Consider the following 20,462-nt stretch of genomic DNA (forward strand, 5'->3'; position numbering starts at 1 on the left):
AACTAAAAATTAAATAAATAAAATTTTTTAAAGTTAAAATTTTTATCCGCATTCTTTAAATCTGCATAAAAATTCTTTAAATAATATTTAAAAATTTTTGTAATGTGCTTGCAATATTATTTTATATACTTTAAATTTTATAATTATTCTTTTAAAAGTATTTCATGAATTAATTTTGATAATCATCTATACATAATTAAGAAATTGACTGTCTTCAAATTTTTCGGCTGCTCCTTGAAAGAGGTAAAACTGTTTGTTATTTTATATTATTACGTTATTTTTTTATGATTTCCCCGACCCCAATTTTGATTTATAATCTTCCTGTTAGACAGTTTCCCAACAGTATTGACTTAATTATTATCTCTTGATCATATATATATATACTTATATATGTGTGTGTGCAATAAACGTAAATATAATAGGAAAATTAAATTTAAACGGTAAAAATAAATAAATAAATAAGTAAAACAAAAGAAAAACACGAAGCGAAATCGCTCTCAGTACTAAGCTACTGTAATTCAGTAGGAATAATTAAAAATAATGCTAGTTCAAAGCAAATTCAAATATGATATTCGGTTAGCAAAAAGAGAACTATAAATTGTCATAATTTCAAAACTGCAGAAAATGTGAGCAATTACTGTGGCAAATCACTCAGGACAAATAACTTTAAGAATCAAAATCTTGAGGAAATTTGAATTGTAATTTAAAAACGGAAACAAAAATGAGAGCAATAAAAATGTTACAGGAAAAAAAGTGCATTTGTAAAAATTGAATTAAAATATCATTTAAAAAATACAGGAAATGCGAAAAAATAGTTAAAAAAAGTTTTTTAAATAAAATTAAAATAAATGAATTTTGCGTTTCCCGGGACATGTAAAAATAAAGGTTTTAATTATATAAAATCATAATAATGGAAATAAAAGAAAAAGATAAATATGTACTACTTTTAACTTTGTCTCTTTTTTTGTAATCAACAGATTTTGAGTACCTCACACAGTTATATAAATCTGATAGACTAAAAAATATTTCAATGAACATTAATTATTTAAGGCCAAAAAAATTTTTTTTGTGAATTTTTCCCTGTAAATTTTATTTTATCATTTCATTAAAAATATTGGGACACTGTAAAGTATATTACAAAATATATTGGAGTTTCATATTACTAAAATTTACTCTAAAAATTCAGATTTTAGGTCAAAAGCATTTATAGCATTATTAAATTTAAAAAAAAAGATCACATGCGACCTGGGTATTTATTGCTTGCTATTATAATAAAATAATGAAAGGAATTATAAAGAACGGCATAATTCAGCAAACGTAAAAAAGGCATCTCTTGCAAGTTCTTTCATTCGGAGTACTGTATAGTTTGTTTCTTAACAAGAAGCGTTGCGTTGCACGATAGCTTACTTACAAAGCAAAATGTGCAATACAGCTTCCGGTAAATGCTTCAACAATTACTGAACGTTCAAGCCTGTTTAATTATCTTTATCTAAAAAATATTTTTATACCCAAACACAGTGATACATAATCTGGATTTTTGATGAATTTCATAACATATAAAATATAAATAACAAGTATTTATAATCTGAAATTTAATTGTTAATATTATTAAATTATTTGATTAACAACTAAAGATGTCGGCAAATTTTTACTTTTCCAGCATTGATTTTAAAGTAGTTACATGTGAAACAAGTGAAAACAATAAAATTCGAGGTGTTAATTGTCTTAAATTAAGGTAGCCTGTCTCCTGTAAGAAACTTCAACTTGATAAAAATATTTGTTTCAAAATTCATACACAAATGATGTAAGTGATAAGTAAAATAAATGCACAGCTATGACTTAAAAAATTAGGTGGTTTATTGATTAGTAAACCTTCTCCGCGGGGCATTAATTTATATTGAAATAATATCATATCACTTTTTTATCCCATTGGACTTTACCATTTCACGAAAATTGAATATAAATATAAAATTTCATGTTTTATACCTTAATTTCAGATGAGAGGTATTCTTAAATTATTGGGCCTATCACAACTGTTTACTCTTAAATTGTTTCATGTTAAAATTGAAATCTTGGTAGCAAGGTCAAACTGACGTTTCTTTTTAATTTTATAATTTCTGTACTTTTTAAATATTTTCAATGAATATATAAATTTTTTGAAACATTAAACAAACTCTTTGATGTGTTAGATTGTAATCTGGCGTTTTCAGAATTCAGTTTTTTTCGCCAATTGTTGGAGTTAATTTTAATAACTGAAGCTAAAACCAAACAAACAGAATATTGCTTTCAAAATTGCTTGTAATAAACCATATTTACGAAGTAAGAATTTCCTAAAAAAACTTACAAAAAAAGAAAAGAGAATATTATTGGAAGGAGTTTAGTTGAAATATTTGAACACCATTTTATTTTGAACTTAATTCTGAAAAGATTTAATATAAATTTAAAATATTTAATCTGGTAAAAAATATTTAAAAGTTAATTTTTTTAAATATTTTAATGAATAAATAAAAATTAAAAATATGTAAATAAAAATAGTTCTTAATGTTTAATTACTTTCTCCGTTTTCTCTTACGAAACACTCTCTTTATGCGAGATAACAATATAAGATCGTGAAAAGACAGAACGAACTTTCGGCCCAACTATTAAATTACCTTTATTAATAGTCACTATAATAACTCAATAAGGGGTTCTTGCCTATTTAAATTACTCCGAATGCGAATAGAAACTTCCAAGATATCTTAGCTTCTCTTTTCTGACATAAAAACATGATGCCAACGTTCTCGAATGTTTATTCAAACTACTGTCTTCTATCAGGAATCCAGGTCCATCAGCGACCAAGTGGTAAAGTCGCTGAACATTGGTAGTTCGGCCGGGGTTCGATTTCAGGCAAGCGGGCTGAATGCACTGGCGTTTTTGTGGTCTTCCCTTTTTTTAACATGAATACGAACAATTTTTCTTAAAATGCCCTTCCTGAAGGTATCCCTCTCGTTAGGCAGATAGTTCGCGCGTGCTTTGCCGTAATCAAAATAAACCAAATTAAAATAAACTGTCCAAAAACCTTGAGTGTATTAGTTTTTCTTCTCTTATCTTAAACAGCTATAAGAAAATCATAAAATTTGAATCTAGATATTACAACTGAATATGTAAATAGCAAACCTAAGCTTTTTACCAAAAGCAATTATATAGGACGTAAATAGCGAAATTTAGCAATTATTCAGCATTACCAAATTTTTATACAGGTGCGGAAAACAACGTGTTTTACTATTTTATTTTATTCTCATGAAAACCGTGTATTATTATCTTTGATTATGATAAATAATACGTTTTATGTCTCAGATTCAAATTTTTATTCCTATTAAGAGCCATACTGTATTTCCTCTCGTATTTTCCCCTCTTTCTTTCCACTCATTTTATGGTCGGAAAAACGAGAGGATAAATCATGCAAATAATTTATTTTTTAAAGGATAGAGTTACAGTAAGAATATAGCAAATGAAGAATAGTAATGAATAAACTACAGATAACTATGACAATATTATTTCTTTAAAGGAAACCTACATTCCAATAAGAATGCATAGTAACATTAACATTACAGTATGTAATATGGTATGTTCACTCTTCCTTCTTTGTAATTTCCCTCTTACTCCTCAACCGTTCTTAGTGCTGGTTCTTACTGATTGTTCTTACCATAAAAGCCACTCTTATTCTTATCGCTCACTGGAAAAAAAATTTTTCCCCGTGCAGTGCTGCCATTACTCGCTTTGAAATCACTGAGTTTGTTAATCAAAAATTCATTAAGGTTTTGGAAAATATGAAATGCACATTAAACAAATTCGAAATTCAAATATCAGGCTTCCATGTGTCTCTATTCTGGTGGAGGACTACGCTGTTCAAAATTTGATTTCTCCAGATACTTTTTTTTTACAGGGCGAAAAACATCCATACATTTATGCAAATTCTTTATTATTTCATTTCTTTAATTATAATACAGAGTGATAGTATTTGGTGGCAACAATTTAAAAAGTGATTCAGACTTTTACAGTGATTCATCACAAAATCGCGTTTTGAGACTAATAGCCGTTCTGGGTTAACGCTCCTTTGGAATAAAAATTGAAATTTTTACTAAAATTAAATTTAAAAAGAACTACGTTTTATCTAGATCGTTTCGAACTTCATTCTATCTCTAATTAATATGATTACTATTTTTATGACTAAAAAATAGTTTAAAGTATGTCTATTCTATCAAGTATTTGAAATTAACATGCAAATAAGAACATATCGGGGCTACTATTGGTTTCTTGCTACTTCATTAATAGTAAGTTTTTAATTGTTTTATACATGTGTTTGTTATGTGCATTACATGCTTATGGGTATTTAAGGAAGGATGCATTATTATTAACATTTCGATTATTTTCATTCCAGGTTTTTAAGTTTTGACATCCACATTGAGAATACATTTTCAAAACTAAATTAATATTGGGCTTAATAATAATGTATTATTTTCTGTAATTTAACCCAAATGCATCATAAAATATATTTGTGTGATAACTCTAAACTCTCTTTACCATTAAAATTTGTGCAATAATTTCAGTTTTTGGTAATAATGTAGTATGCGTTCTACCACTTTTAATTAGCTATTTATATATTAGATTGCGCCACTAAAACTAATTTCAAATATGAATATAAATTCAAATAATTAAGAATACATAAATTGAAATTTATCTATTAATTAAGCTAATAACCCATTACATATTTCCATACCTTTAAATTTCAGTATCTTCATAATTTAATGATTATTGCTTCATAAAATAAAAAAATCTCAGCAGCTTTCATATTTGAACTTGTTATAAATGGCGAGGACAAATTGATTAATGCAACAATTAATTTAGCTCAACCGCCTTAAAATAATTAATTAACTTTTACGATAGTCTCAAACTCAAATTTCATGCTAGCCCAAAGTACTATTTTAAAACAACTGACGGGCCAGATTAAAAAAAAATTAATTAAATTTTTTTATCAACAAAATAAAAAATAATTAATTAAGTATTTACTAAAACATACATAAACAATAACAGAAACGCAAAGGAAAAAATAAGTTTATATGCTCGACCTGAAATCTAATGTTTGATGCTTGCAAGATATTTTTGTTGGTTATACAGACTTTGTAAATCAAACATACTGGCAGATCAATACAAAATTTTCAAATCGTCTGTATTTCAATTACATAATTAGTTTAATAATTTATTAAATCGCTTACTTAAAATTAAACAAAAGTACACTAATTGCGAAAGCCGTTTACAGAAAACTTTGTAAGTGAAAAAAAATTTGAGAATAAATTAATGATAACCCAGTCTATCTTATTTATTAAATTTGTCTTCGACACACAAACAAAAAAAATATGTTTGTATGTAAATAATTATAAACTTTATTCCTTATTACAGCTTTACACTTGATGGTTTTGCATTCCGATGAAGTTTATAACATTGAAGAAAAATTACTAGAAATTATCTTCCTCTTGGGTTGTAGATTCTCATCGGAAAATCTGGTTCATTTCTTATAAATTTTCAGTTGTGATAGAAAACGTTGTTTACATATAAATGTCTTCTCAAACGAAGCCATTATTATTAGTGCAAAAATTCATAACTGAGCTCATTTAACTTTGGCAATTATGAATAAAAATTAACCAAATTTACTTCTAATTAATTATAATTATTAAATCTTTGAAATCCACTTATAATTATTAAATCTTTGAAAAAATACTTTCACAGTGAAAATTAATTAGCTCCATTTATAGATTTTTTTGATATTCAATTCCTGTCCATTTTTAATGGTAATGAAAGTAATGCAAACTCTGACTTCAAATGACTAAAATTTTGAAATCTTTGCAACACTGTATCGCATCAAATGCGTAACTGAAACGCATTAGTCGGTAGCATAAAACTACTTCGATGCCGCGTGCAGCCTGCCACGTTGAAACCACTGCCGTAATATAGCATTACCTTATTATCTATTAAAATGGTTTTGGTTTAATTATGACAAAGCACTCGGGGGGCTATCTGCCTAAGGAATGGGATGCCTTCATGAGGAACTTTCTAAGGGAAACTGTTTCGTATGGGGAAATCTACGAAAACGTCCATGCAGCCAGTTTGTTATCAGGATTCGAACTCCGGACTGAACTACCAGCGTTCAGCAATTTTAATACGTGGTGGGCTATCTATTAAAATGTGAAATAGAGATCTTTAAAAAAAAACAGTTTAATGAATGCATGCCTGCAAGCATCATCCAAAATTGACTAACCCAAAGATGGAAATGCATGGTGTTTGGGACACCTTTTTTCTAGTCTTTCACATTTGACATCGTAGTACCATATCTTAGAAACATGCTGAGTACCTAAGTGTTTACGAAACGTTTTATACTAATGTACGAAAGTTAAGTCACGATCAACAACAACAAAACATTGCTCGTTATTATGCTACTCAAGCATCGAAGTATTTGTAGACATACATTCACTAACTAAAATGTGAATGCTGTCCTGGTCTGCTTCTGAGAATAAAACTGGTACTAAGAATTTCTAAATCATTTTGTACGAACTGCACATTTATGTCCGAATATACTAATTTTTCTTTTCTATGAAATATTCTTTTTATTTATTTTTAATTTCTAAATAGAAAGCAAGGATACAAACATGATTGATAAAGAACCGAATAGGATAAAATTAATTTTAGAAAATAACATTTTTTAGATCTTGCTTTTTGATCCATTTTTACATTTCTGAATTTTCAGACTTTCGGCTATATCTCCGACAGTATTTTTCATTTCCATATACTTTTTTATTCAGATACTAAAATTCATAGCGCACTGTTTTCAGAAATTTAGTGCAGACATTTCTGACATAGCAGCATTATACTATGTTCTTTTTATTACTGAACAATTTCTAGCACTATAACATTAATATGCAGTTTACAAATATTTTATTACAGGTTTTTAAAAATTGAAAAAAAATAAGTATAAGAATTTTTTCTTACAGAAATTGCTAAGGTAAGAGTAATATCCCGTAAATTTTTAACGATAATTAGTTACATAAAATGGATTATGAAATAATTTTAATAACTTTTATTCTAGAAAATGGAGTTATGTACCTTGCACTTCAAGTATTTTTTACGTAATTTAATTTACACCTACTTCAATCACTAATGTCTTTACTAATATCTTGACATTAAATAATTTAAGAAACTTAAACACAAGAAGACTTTAAAATTTGCATTTAATTCCCTTTTAATCTCAGTCTACGTAATTAATATTTTGTTAAGATTATTAACAGACTCTCCTGACAATAACCGAAAGCTCTGGATGTTGAGCTTCTCTGTATTATTTTAAGTCGTTACACTTAAGCTTTGTGTTAATAAATATTCCTGATAGAAAACAGATGTTAATATAAAGCATCCCTTGTTCACTGTAGTATGCGTATTCTGGAGTGATTTATTCTGATAAAATCTGTTACTTCGTAACATTGTTGACATATGTATATCATGATGGACTTTGCTTGCTGCTATATGTACTAATTTTGCTAACTTTTGCGAGTACTGTACATTTCGCTATTTCCGTCATTTGAGATTAGAGCAAACATTTTAGCTTCTGATGTCCAAATCATTGGATATTATCTGAATACAAGCATAACTTAGAAGAAAAATATTTATTACATCCCTCTTTCAAATTTCAATGAAATGTAAGGTTATTCATTTAAGTAATGCATAATCTTTAAAAGATTTTAATTTACATTCTAGTATGTAATTAAAGCAACGTTTCTTAAAGTGTAATAAAGCTGTTAAAAAGACAATAAATTTTAATAATTAACTATTATAAAAAAGTTCTCTCAGGAAAGAAATTAAATGTATCTTAACAGTTGCTTTCTAATATTCTGCTGTTTTTTTAATTTAAATTTTGAGCAAACGTTTTGGCACTTAAAGTCTAAAATCTTAAGGTATTACTTGAATACTAACATTACTTAGATGAAATAAATATTTAATTCATTCCTATTTCAGACTTGAATGCAATATAAGACATGTGAACAGTTAACCTGCAAAAAAATTTCACTTACGTTCTAGTAGGTAATCAAACCAATATTTATTAAAAGCTATATTTCTAATACTGTTTAAATACAATCATTTTAATGCTTACTATCAAAATTCTCTTAGCAATGTTATCAATCTCTCATTCTAACAGTTGCTTCTCTTTATTCCTTTATTTCCTTTATTTGAATTTTGAGCAAAATTTTAAACATCTGATACCTAAATTCTTAAGATATTATTTGAATACTGGCATTATTTAGATAAAATAAATATTTATTACATTCCTATTTCAGACTTTAATGCAATATAATGTAGTACATATAAGCAATTAATCGACAAAAAATTTCATTTTCATTCTAATTATTAGAAAATTAATAACTCAGTCAGAGAAATAAACGAAAGCACGTTTATTTCATCATTTTCTTTATTTCAATTTCGAAAAATATTTTTAACACGTGGTGTCTAAATCTTAACATATTATTTTAATACCAGCATAATTCGAGTCAAAATATTTATTACACTCCTATTTCAAATTTTAATTGAATGTATAGTACAAATTACAGATAGTTAACCTGTTAAACCTGTACAAATTACAGAGAGTTAACCTGTTTAAAATATCTATGTGCTGTTAAAAATTTCTTTTACATTCTAATATGTAATCACATACAATGTTTGTTAAAGTACAATAAATGCTGTTGAAAATATGATAATTTTAATGCTTATTATAAGATAATTCTCTTGGACATTCTCTTATCATGGCAGTTTCTTGCTTCAATTTCAGATTAATACTTGGAATGTATAAAACAGAAATGAATTATTTTCTATAAACATTGTATGTTTTTGCACACTGTGCTTAGCTGCTAGTTTAATATATGTTTGATCTGTTTTTTTTTCGAATAAAAATTATATGAATTCTTTTAGTTATAAATATTAAATAAATCCAAACAAGTTTCAAAATATCTATGTGCTTTGCGCGTAAAATTTAATTGAAGTACACCTTTTTTATGTTGATGTTAATTCTAGTATTAAATTTACAGGTTCATCTCAAGTTTCTTAACTTAATTTATTTATTTAGCAAGTTTTCCTAATTTTCTGCAGGTTTTTATTTAAATATTTTTTAATGTTTACCTCTTCTTTTCCTTTTAAACTCCCCTTTAATTGAGTTAACCCTAACGTAAAAAATATATTACAGAAAACTTAAACCAATTATGAGAAATAAAGAAATTTTTATAATAGGAAAATTCTTAAACTTATACTAAAGGTTAAACGATTGTTAACTTATTCTTCTTTCTAGGATGCTGTTCTACTGTTTCTTTCTTATAAAAGCAGATTAAACTAAGAAATTTGAGAAACTACTTTGTGTGCACAGAATGAAAAGTCTTTTTGTATTTTTGCATATTAAAGAATGTTAATCATTTTATTTTTAAAACTTTGAAAGTGTCCGATTTCAGAAAAATGTTTTTCTAAACAAATTACAAATGTGCAACTTTAATTTCTACAGGAAGTCTGGAATGTGATTAAAAATGCTAACCATTAAGATTTGCTAAAATAAAAAAAAAATCAAGAACATCTAAGATAAAAAAAAAGTAACAAAAAATAAACAAAAGATTTGTAAACAGAAATTTTTATCACAGTCTGCAATACATTAATTTGTGTCAAAGACTGTTGAAACCATACCTTATTTGGAAAATTTTATACCCATATAACTTTAGCTTTTGTATTTTTAGATACCACTGAAAAAATAGCTATACCATCGAAACTATATAACCTGATTACAGCAAGGTTCTTCCATGGAATTTTGTCAATTCTAAGAGATATTTAGATAAATCCCTTAAGTTAAAGAATATAACATTTTTTACTTAAACAAGAGGGATTTTATCAATATAGCTCAAAATTTGGAAATATTTGCTCTAGAATAAAGGTTAGTAAAAGACAATTTTTCTGATTTTTAAGTTAAAAGCCGTATTTGTTTTTCTCTTCGACATGTAATTAAAATAATATTTCACAAAGAATTTTATATTCAATTACGCTAATACAGAAAGCTATATAAATCACTCTGAATTATTAAAATATTACATCATCAAATGGCTAAATAAAAAATTTTTAACATCACTGGAGTTTGTAAACATTTCTAAGCAATTAAAATTTTCAAAACATTTAAAATTCTTAAGAAAAGACAAGAACTGCGAGCAAAATGTAGTTCAGATTGAAAAATTACAATAATTTTTAAGGGCCTATTTTTAGCATGGCACCTACCATTGCGTAATTCTATTTTTAGAATTAATTTATAGCAGCTGTATTGTTTACATGAAACTCAAATCGAGTATTCGAATTTAAGATATAGTGATTGTTTGGAAAATTTCTTGAACCTGAGATAATAAAAATAACAGATACTCGGAAATATATTTAAGTAAGAATGTAAAATATGTAGGAAATTACTTATTATTATTATTATTGTTATTCAAAAAACTGAAAGAGTATTATTATGCTATACATTATAAGTTTATCATATTTTGTCCCATTTCAGTTCCGTTCATTAATGCTCCTTTTTCGTTTGATTTGACACATTTAACGAAGTGATGTTATAAATAAACAAATGAAATTTTTACCCTAATTTTGTGCCATATTTATATAAAATGTCAAGAGTTTCATGACGTTAAAATATGAAGGGGAAATCTTAAGATAAATATAAACTTAAAAAATAAATAAGATAAATATAAACTTAAAAAATAAATAAGAAATAAAGCTAAGCTATATTTTATTTCGAATTGTTTACGATATTCATTATCTCGCTTAACACCACGCTGGACGTTTCTGTACGGTAAAATTTCTAATGAAAAATATTAATGGTTTATACCTCAAAAGCGGTTTTATTTTAGCTCTGAATTTCATCTAGTTTTTTTCCCATGTTTGATTTCCTTGGATCTATGAAATGCATTATGAATTATTTTCGAAAAGTTGTAAATTCTTCTGCAATTAAAGTTGCACCTCTACAGCACTCTCATACCCTCCCAATATTTAATATTTCAAGTAAAAAGTCCTAAAAATTTCATATACTCATAATCTCAAATTTAGAACATATATTCTCAAACATCTAAACTAGAATTAATTCAACATTAATAATTAAAATAAAACTGTTAATAAATGGAATGCCTTCCTATCATGTGTTTGAATCTTCTGGAAATAGGTTTAATTCTTTTCAAATTTCATTAAAAATTAAACTATTATTTGTAAATGATTTTGTCAAAGAGCATTTAGTTTCAGCAGCGTCGGCCAAGTACTTACAATATGTGTGAAATACAAGCACAGTTAGAAATGCGAAATACAGAACGATATAAGAAAGTATTACAATATATTAGTGAGGAGAATTTAAAAAAAAATAAAAAGATGTATTCTAGTGGCTAATAAATTGTCAATTCTTCAGTGGAAATTCTGAAGATTACCGTAAAAGTGTCTGGAGTACTCTCAATGCAGCTTGCAGTACTTTCTTCTGTCAAATAATAATACAAAAAAGAAATACATACACTTATTTAACAAAAAGGAAAACCTACAAAGCGGGACTTTAGCTGCAACGGAATACAAGCGTATTTCTTTTGGAAAAGGTGTGCGCCAGTGGAAGGGCGGGGGATTTTTATAATATTGAATTATGCCGCAACATTTCTGTGCGATGAGAAAACAGAAGGAAAGGGAATAGGATGAAACAAAACGATAACATTACATTTTGAACGGAAACGGAAAAAATATATCAATCATAAAATAAAGCAGGAAACAAAAGGAAAAATACATATCGAACGTGCTTAGTATTCCACGCTATAGCGAATGTATAGGATGGAAAGGGGGATAAAAACCAAAAAATAAATAAAAGAGAGAAAGAGAGAAAAAAAATAAAATACCTCAGTCCGAAACATAAAAATAATCATAAGAAGAACCAGCAAAAATTTTGGAGAAAGAAAAACATAAGCATCCCTAGTAGGATAGCTGGGATCCCTTCCATTTTTCATGAGTTACGTCGCCATGGTAACCCAGCGGTCACGCTCATAGCGAGTCAAGGCTAAGGTCCACCCTCGAACGCCGGTCCGGCCAAGGAACGACCAATGGCAGGCGTCCGTCGATTTTCACTCCTCTCCCTCCCCTCCCCTAACTTCCCGCGTTCTTTAATAAATCCATTCGTGGGAGGGGGGTATAGCGATGGGAGCAAAGCCTCCGGTGGTCCATCTCAAGCCCCGCCCCCTCCGCATCCCGGATTCCAAGCATCCCGACATGAAAGAGAACCGGCTCAAACCGGTGGGGGAGGGTGGGGACAGCGGGGGAGGGTCGGATATATTGAAAGAAGGGCCGGGGGCATTCGAAATAAGGGGCAGGGAAGGGGTAGGGGCAAAGAGGGTGGGGTATAGGATAAAAAATAAAGAAAGCTACGTGGGGTAAAAAGCTAGAGATAGTAGAGGGAATTTTTTTTTTCTCGAAAGAGGATGGTGTAGCAAAAGAACATGGCTAGTGGAATGAATCTTATATTGGTTTTCCATTGCAAAAAAAATAAAATAGAATAAAAAAATGTATATATTCGAAATGGCAAAATATGATACGGTTGCCAGATAAGAATTCCATGTATGCGGAAGTAGGAGAAAATGACGTGGAAAAAATCCTCATGTGAATTTTTTCGCGGTGCTACATTTCCGGACCCAAACCTATACTGAAATTTATTAGGCAAGAAAAGATTTACATTACAATTCTCTTACACGCTTTTATGTGAAAACAAATAAATGAATAAAAAGAAAAAGAATAAAATTAAAATCAAGTCCGTATTTAATTAACTGTGAAAAATGTGTAATACCCAGCGAAAACATAGTATTGAAAATTCTTTTTAAAAACTGCATATTTTCTAGATTTCCTTTAATAATTAATGCAAATCCTGCTCTATTACAGAATTTCACTGACTAATAATGGTTAATTAGCAATTATTAAATTAAAGATTTAAATGAAATATTACCTGATATAAAAACTGCACATGAATTTTATTTATAATCTTAACTAAAGATTAATCGAAAAAATAAAATATATGTAAGCGTAAAATATCTGCGAAGGTTAGCAATATTCTCCCCCGCTGAAAATGACAAATGTTAAACAGAATATATATATATATATATATATATATATATATGGTTTTGTGTGTGCGTATGAAAGTACGTATGCATTGGTATGTGCGAACAATGAACAAGAGTTTTGTATTTACAAATGGGAAAAGAGAAAAGAGGCCAATGCATAATGCTTAAGAAAAATGTTTGTTTTTTTATATATTTAAGTCTGGCTGTCTGAAAAAGGTCAATTTTTTTAAGAAATAATCCCCAGATGATGAAGTGTCCATTCAGTTATGAGTAAAAATCGATTAATTAATTACACTCAAAATAAAAATCGTAAATTAAGATTATTTTGGAAATTTACGATTTTTATTATCAGTAAGTAATGCACAGACATTCTGTGTACTTTTCCCCCTTTTGATATTTAAAATATTCTTTTGTAAGGCCAAGATTTTGTTGATATGCTTCTTTCAGAAGTTTTCACAGTATTTGTTTTAACATATCATTACTGCTATTCGATTAACATCAAATGTTTTATAACGTAAATTTAACAGTCCTGATGAAACTGAGGATAAGCTTCTAAAAAAGTAATGAAATTACATTACTCGATTAAAATTTTTGATAATTCTTCCTTTTCCACATTTGGTTATTTAAAAACTATAGTAATTTATATGCAAGATTCTTGTTACTATTGCTATTAAATATTGCTAAATTAAAAAAAATTTTAAAGATATAATTTTACTTTTAAGTCTGTCCATTTAAGAAATTTAGTGTAATAGCAAACAAATGCCTCATTTTGATTTTTCAGCTAAACATTTATTATTATTTAAAATATTCATTCTAAACTAACCAAAACAGGTATTCTGTAAAATACATATACTTTACTTTCAATGAAAAACTATGATGATATATTTGATTTTTTAAAAAGTATAAAACCAAAACGTTTATTCTTCAGAATGTTTTTTTCTAAGTTATTACAAACTGTTTTTATTTTTTGTGACTTATCATTAAGTCTAATAGTCATTATTTTTTTAGGGCTGCCTAGAAGGGGTAAAGCAAATTTCAAATTCTTTAGAGAGCTACACTGCAGGCTAAATATTTATCTGGTAAGAATTGTTTCTATAGAATTATTCTTCGATTTAATAAAATTCCAGAAAAATACATCGATTGTTATCAGATAGATTTTTATTTTTTTCTTTCATGTCTTCTACTCCCTCCTCTCCTTTTTTTTGGGGGGGGGAGGGTTTGTTTTTTCAGTTCATGGCCAGATTAAGATATGAATAACTTAACAATAAATATTCATGTAAAATTCTGAACTTATTATTTTACTATTGAGCAACAAAGGAAATTGTGACAAAGTTGATAAATATTTTTTTTTTCTGCATTTAGTTTGAATGACTTGATTTTATGTACATATATATTTGTTATGTATATTTATGTGCAATTACCTGGATCCATAAATGTAGACTGTTAGCTACTTTGTCATTTACATTGGGCTCAAACCTTAATTGCATGTGTGCCAGCTAACCTTAATTGCATGTTGACGGGGAGGAATTTTTTTTTCGAAGTAAAATGCAAACTTTTTTTTAGCTAACTAAATTTTAAATTTTATTTACTTAAATGTTTATCAAATATAACTGGCAATAATAATAATGCATTGGGAGAAAAATTCTAATTTATGTTAATTTTGTGACTGAAATGCAAAAGTTGTGACCTGCAAAAAATTTCTATTGGTTACACTTTGTCATTCAAACGCATTGACAGATAAATATTAAATTTTCGCACAGTTACTTCAGATAATTCCAGTGTGTTATTTAAACGCTAAATAACTCACTAAAACCAAAAATAAACAAATTCCGAAAACGTTCCCAGTGGGACAAAACTTGAGAAAAATAATGTCAAACTATTACTGTTACTTTTCTTTTATATATTAGATTTCTTTCACGCGTGCAGGAAACGTACACATGTTTGTATATAAATAAACTTCTTTATTTCTTACTGCAGCTTTCAACTACAACACAGCATGGAGTTTTGACTCGATGAAGATTGAAATCTTGGAGAAAAATTACTAGAAGCTATCTTTATCACCAATGACAAATGCTCATCCATCACCTTGCTTCTATTTTTTTAACTTAGTAATTTTCAAAATAAAGGAAAAAAATCTGTTCTGTATAAATATATTCCCAACAAAGCCATTGTTTTTATTGCAAAAATTCGTAGTTCAGGATATTTATGTTTTGTCGAGCACGAAAAAAACATTAATCAAATCTATATCTTCAGGTGTTTGAAACAGATTTGAAGCAGAAGAAACAGAAGCAGTGTGAATTAATTACCTCTGTTGATTTCTTGAGGCATTACTGACACCCATTTTAAATGATAGTGAAAATAATGCGAAACTAGACTCAGAACCATTAAAATTTTAAATATTTGTTTTTAGTTCTTTCCATAATAAATTGTGTCATAATAATGAGGATTAATTTAACGGAAATGTATTTGTGGGCCGCATAAAATAACTTGGAGATACACATGTGATCGACCGTCCGCCAGCTGAGAGCATTGATTTACACAAATGTGGCGTACTTTACTTTATAACATATAAATATAATTAATACGTACAATCCATTTGTAGGTATACTTCAGAAAACGCTTTAATGATGTCATAATATCACATCATTTATGATGTCACGCAAATGAATGAATAAAAACATAAACAGCAAGATAATGATAAGCAGTCGTTGAAATTAGAAAGGATAATAAGTTGTTGCACTTTTTGCTAGACCAAACAAATTAGACAATAAACTGCATAAGACAGCCCTTTGTTATCTGAACAATAATTATTTTTCTAATTAACTTAATTAATAACGCTTGATAATGTTAGCTGAGCATCCATCTTATTATGCCATAGATGAATCTAAGCTTTGCATAGAAAATCAAGCATTCCCAAGGAAATATGTATAAAGAGAATCAAATGCAACGATTCGCCAAAGAAAATAATTAAACAATTGTACAACCAGAAAGGCAAAGAAGATTAGAGGAGGAAAAAAAATACTTCAGCTCGTTGCTACTAAATTACTCTGTTGACTGTATTATTTGTTCGCAATCATGCGCGCATGAAAGGGAAAAAAAATAACCGAAAAGGGTAAAAAAAAAGACGTGCAGAAAAGAAGAGAACGAAATGCTGGGTGGGCAGGTGGTAGAGGGGGTGATGACTGAAAAAGAGCATGGTAAACTTTATTGCCATTTACCAGAAAGTCTATGTCATGTTCTTTGTGTTTATAAATACTGCTCATTGCAGCCTTTTGCTCCTCTTTAATTCTTGCACCCCTCTATCTTAGCAATTTTTTCGTCGTCTTTTCATTCTTCTTCATTCTTTCATTTACTCGAAGTACGCCTTTTTTATTCGTTTTTTACTACTCCTCCCTTTAAAGAAGCGGAACAATTAATTTGTTAGTGACGTCATAAAGCGACTGAGAACAAACGGTGTGGGGGGCTTTCCATAAATTGTAGTTCGTCATTTAAGTGTCTCAATAAATTTGTTTTCGGTGTAGTGACGATGCAAAAAATTTGCGAATAATTATATTTCATTTGCCTAAATGTAAATGTTTCTTCTGGATTTACGTTTTAAATGGAAATAACCTATTTTTATTTTTTAGTAGATATAAAAAAATCATAACAGTTTTTTTTTTTTTTTTTTTTTTTTTCCTTTGCGAAGTTTAAGAGGAAGTTTTAAGCACTTTCCTTCATTAAACATTTTTGGCAACAAATTTTTTGTATAACAAAAAACCTCGAAAAACATAAAAAATTATCCATTGACTTTCAATGAAAGCTTTAAAGTATTAAATTATTAGCAATCAGTAATATTAATATCTAATTTATCATCTTTTTATTTTCATTGCTTATCAGAAGATCGTTTAAATTCTAATGCAGCTGCGTTCAAATAAAGTAGAATTCCATAATAAATGGACCCTCATCCTCCTTGGCGCCAACCAGCGGCCGAGCGGTAAAGTCGCTGAACACTGGTAGTTCGGTCCAAGGTTCGAATCCCACGAACGGGCTGGCTGCATGAGCGTTTTCGTGGTTTTCCCCATGTGTAACGTGCATACGAGTCAGTTTCCCTTAGAAAGTCCTCCACGAAGGCATCCCTCCCCTTAGGCATGTAGCCTAGTGTGCTTTGCCATAATTAAATACACACACACACACCTACACCCCCATCCCTCCTTGGCATAGTGATAAGGGCCTGAGAGTTCAAACAGGCCTCTATCTCTGGTGAATGTTTAATTTTGTGGTTTGTACCCTAGAAAAGAGCCATTTCTCCTTAGAAAGCCCTTCCCGAAGGCATCCCGTCCCCTAAACAGGTAGTCTTGGTATGATTTTTCTTATTTAAATGATCTAATCTAATCATCGCAATGAATGAAGATTTTATTCGGACTATATTACTAGACTAAGAACAACACTCGAATTAAACAAAAAGTAATTTTTAATATTTAAAAGTTCCAGATAATTTTTTCAACGCTTTTCTGTTTGTATAATATAAATTCGCTGATTAACTATTAAATTTATTCATTCAATTTTATTAAATTCAGAGAAGAAATTTTTGCAAAATAAGTGTTAAACTAATCTAAAATAAATTTTCAGACGAAAGTTTCTCAGAAAAATTTAAAATCCTTAAAAATTAATATAAAATACCAAATCAAATTGTTTTTGAAATTTTATCGTACAGAATTAATTGACTTTTTTTTTTTTTTTTTTTTTATGAAAGCATGTACATAACAACTGAACTTCAGAAGTTTTAAACTGGAAAAAAGACAGTTTTGAAGCAAATACGTAACCGGAAAGATAAATTTCGTTTGTTGTCATTTATAAGTACCCTTCTTTTGCTGTAAATAAAAATTTAAAATAAAAACTTAATTATGTTGTGTATTGTTACTAATATCGCTCGTCTGATATCAGAGCAAGTCCATAAAATTCATCGTGGCAAGGAAACAAGATTGTGCCTGTCGTTGACAAGAATCTTGGTCACCATACTTCAATAGTTAAGACTTTGCTCAGTTTTGAAGAAGGGCAGACGGATTTGAGAGTCTTGCACCAGATTCTCTAGCGGCGTTCGAACTGAGAAAGGTGGTCGACAATAATTTGTCACCACCAGAATTTGTCGATTGGGTACCCTAATCCCCAGTCGCTCTTTAAAAGGTGAAGTATATAAGGTATTTCCTCTCTCATTCCAGCATGCGTTTGTGTTGTAATGGTAGCATACTCGACGTGCATTCGAGAGGTCCATGTTAAGTCCCGGCGAGGGCACTGGATATTTTTTTTTTCAAAAAAACCTGATGACTCTAAAAAATTACAAATTATTATTCTTGCAATGTGAAACATGCAAATCTATCAAAAAGATCACGAGGTACATTTATAACGAGGTACATATATTTAAAATAAGTAGGAATTATAAAAAAGTTTCATGAAGCGGATTTTTTATAAAACAAATCATCAAGAAAAATAAAGTACTTCGATTCTCCTTTTAGTAAATAAGATTATTTTTATTTATTTATTTATTTATTTATTTTCATTTATTTAATTGTATTTATTTATTTATTTAATTGTATTTATTTATTTATTTAATTGTATTTATTTATTTAGTTAGTTATTTTTAATTATTTATTTATTTTATGAAATAGGTCAGTTTGCTAAATTTTTAATTGAAAAATTCCTATTCGATATAAATATAACGCCCACGTATGAGCCAACAACTTTTGTAATTAAACTAGAATTTGATTGCAATATATCTGATGGATTGGATTCGCAAGATTTATACTGCAAGAATGTCTGATCTATAACACTTGCTGAATCTGGAGTACCAAGTCCTCCTTCAAGAAATTTGAATCAAAAAGCATATCTTGAAGAGGAGAATCTTCTATTATTTAAAAAAATTTTTTAAAAAATTGAACCATTTATCATATTGCTTTTATAGTAGATTAACGCATCAAAACATTATTGTTTCAAGCATAATTAAAAATTAAAAAAGCTTATTAAACTTACTGTTAAATAATTTTTCTTTAATAATTAAAAAATTAAAAAAGCTTATTAAACTTACTGTTAAGTAATTGCTTCTTCTACTTCTTGAAGTCTGGCTTCACTTTGGTGCCTTACGCCCCGACTCAAAAAACTTTTTTCAAGGAAAAAACTTACAGTTCATAAAATCAAAATGTAAACAAAATACTGTTGCCAGTTACGAAGAAGAAAATCATAAAACATTTTTTAGTTAGAATTTCATTTTTGTATAACGCAAAAATCTCACTCTCAAGCGTAATTATTACAGTAATATTAATGATGTTATTTAATATCAAGAATATGTTAATTTTTTTTTACAGAATTTTCGGTTTTAGAAAACAGCAACCAAGAATTAATTCAAAATAACAGCTAGCGCAGTGAAATTTTTAATATTATTTTAAGAATATACTCATAAACGTTTCATAAAGAGAAGGAAGAAATGTAAATTGTTTATTCTGTTATAGCAATTTGAAACGTACAGAAGCGCGTGTAACATGCGTCCGTGTTGAATATCAAACTTCTTGCCATGTTAGGTTTTTAATTCAAAATAAAAACTACATGAATTATTAAATCCAAATGGTAGAATTCAATTCTTTTGGGAGCTATCGAGCTTCAAATAAATGAGTGGCGATGGCCAAAGCTACCAGGAAGAAAAGTGGAGCTCAAAGAAGTATTAGCCGGCATACGTCATTTTCTCAAAAGGCAATTCAGTTTGATATACAGAGAATTCACCAAAAACTGCAAGACAACTATGATCAACCAATCGACAAGAGGGCCACAGTTTATCTTTTGGGAGTTTTACAATATGTCGCCACGGAAATTGTAGAACTCTCCGGAAATGCTGCTAGAGAGAATCTTCCACGTGGCAAGCCTTTCATTATCAAAGCAGAACACATTAACAAAGCTGTTCTCGCTGATGAAGAACTCAAACAGCTGTTCACTGGCCTACAAAATTCTCAGTAATAACGGCTTTTCTTGGAAAAAAGGTTTCTGGATTTTGAAGAATTTCGAGATTTAATAATGGCAAAGTACTTAATGAAATAAATCAAAAAATAGATACTTTCTCTCTCATTTGCGAACTTCCTTTCATTAAATACACAGTGAAGAAACTATTCCCCGAATTATGTGCATTTTAATTAATTTTAATCATGTGACGCTGGTCTTATGTTCAGATGCCATGGCTTTTCATATTATGTGCAGTATAGAAATGACAGCAATTGGAAGTCATATAAAATAATTGCAACTATGATAAAAATTATCTACTCATTAAATTAT

The 20,462-nt window shown here is 28.7% G+C and overlaps 1 long non-coding RNA gene across 1 annotated transcript in view; it reads left to right on the forward strand.

The window, feature by feature from the left end:
- Positions 1-20,462, forward strand: part of LOC118191350 (uncharacterized) — a 237,146-nt gene that overhangs the window by 102,733 nt on the left and 113,951 nt on the right. The window contains exon 2 of the long non-coding RNA XR_015044349.1: positions 14,178-14,248. This is a non-coding gene — a long non-coding RNA (uncharacterized LOC118191350). The remainder of the gene's footprint in view (positions 1-14,177; positions 14,249-20,462) is intronic.

This window comes from Stegodyphus dumicola, chromosome 12 (assembly GCF_044657685.1).
Source record: "Stegodyphus dumicola isolate Sdum_Otavi_A_Nest chromosome 12, ASM4465768v1".
NCBI lineage: Eukaryota > Metazoa > Arthropoda > Arachnida > Araneae > Eresidae > Stegodyphus > Stegodyphus dumicola.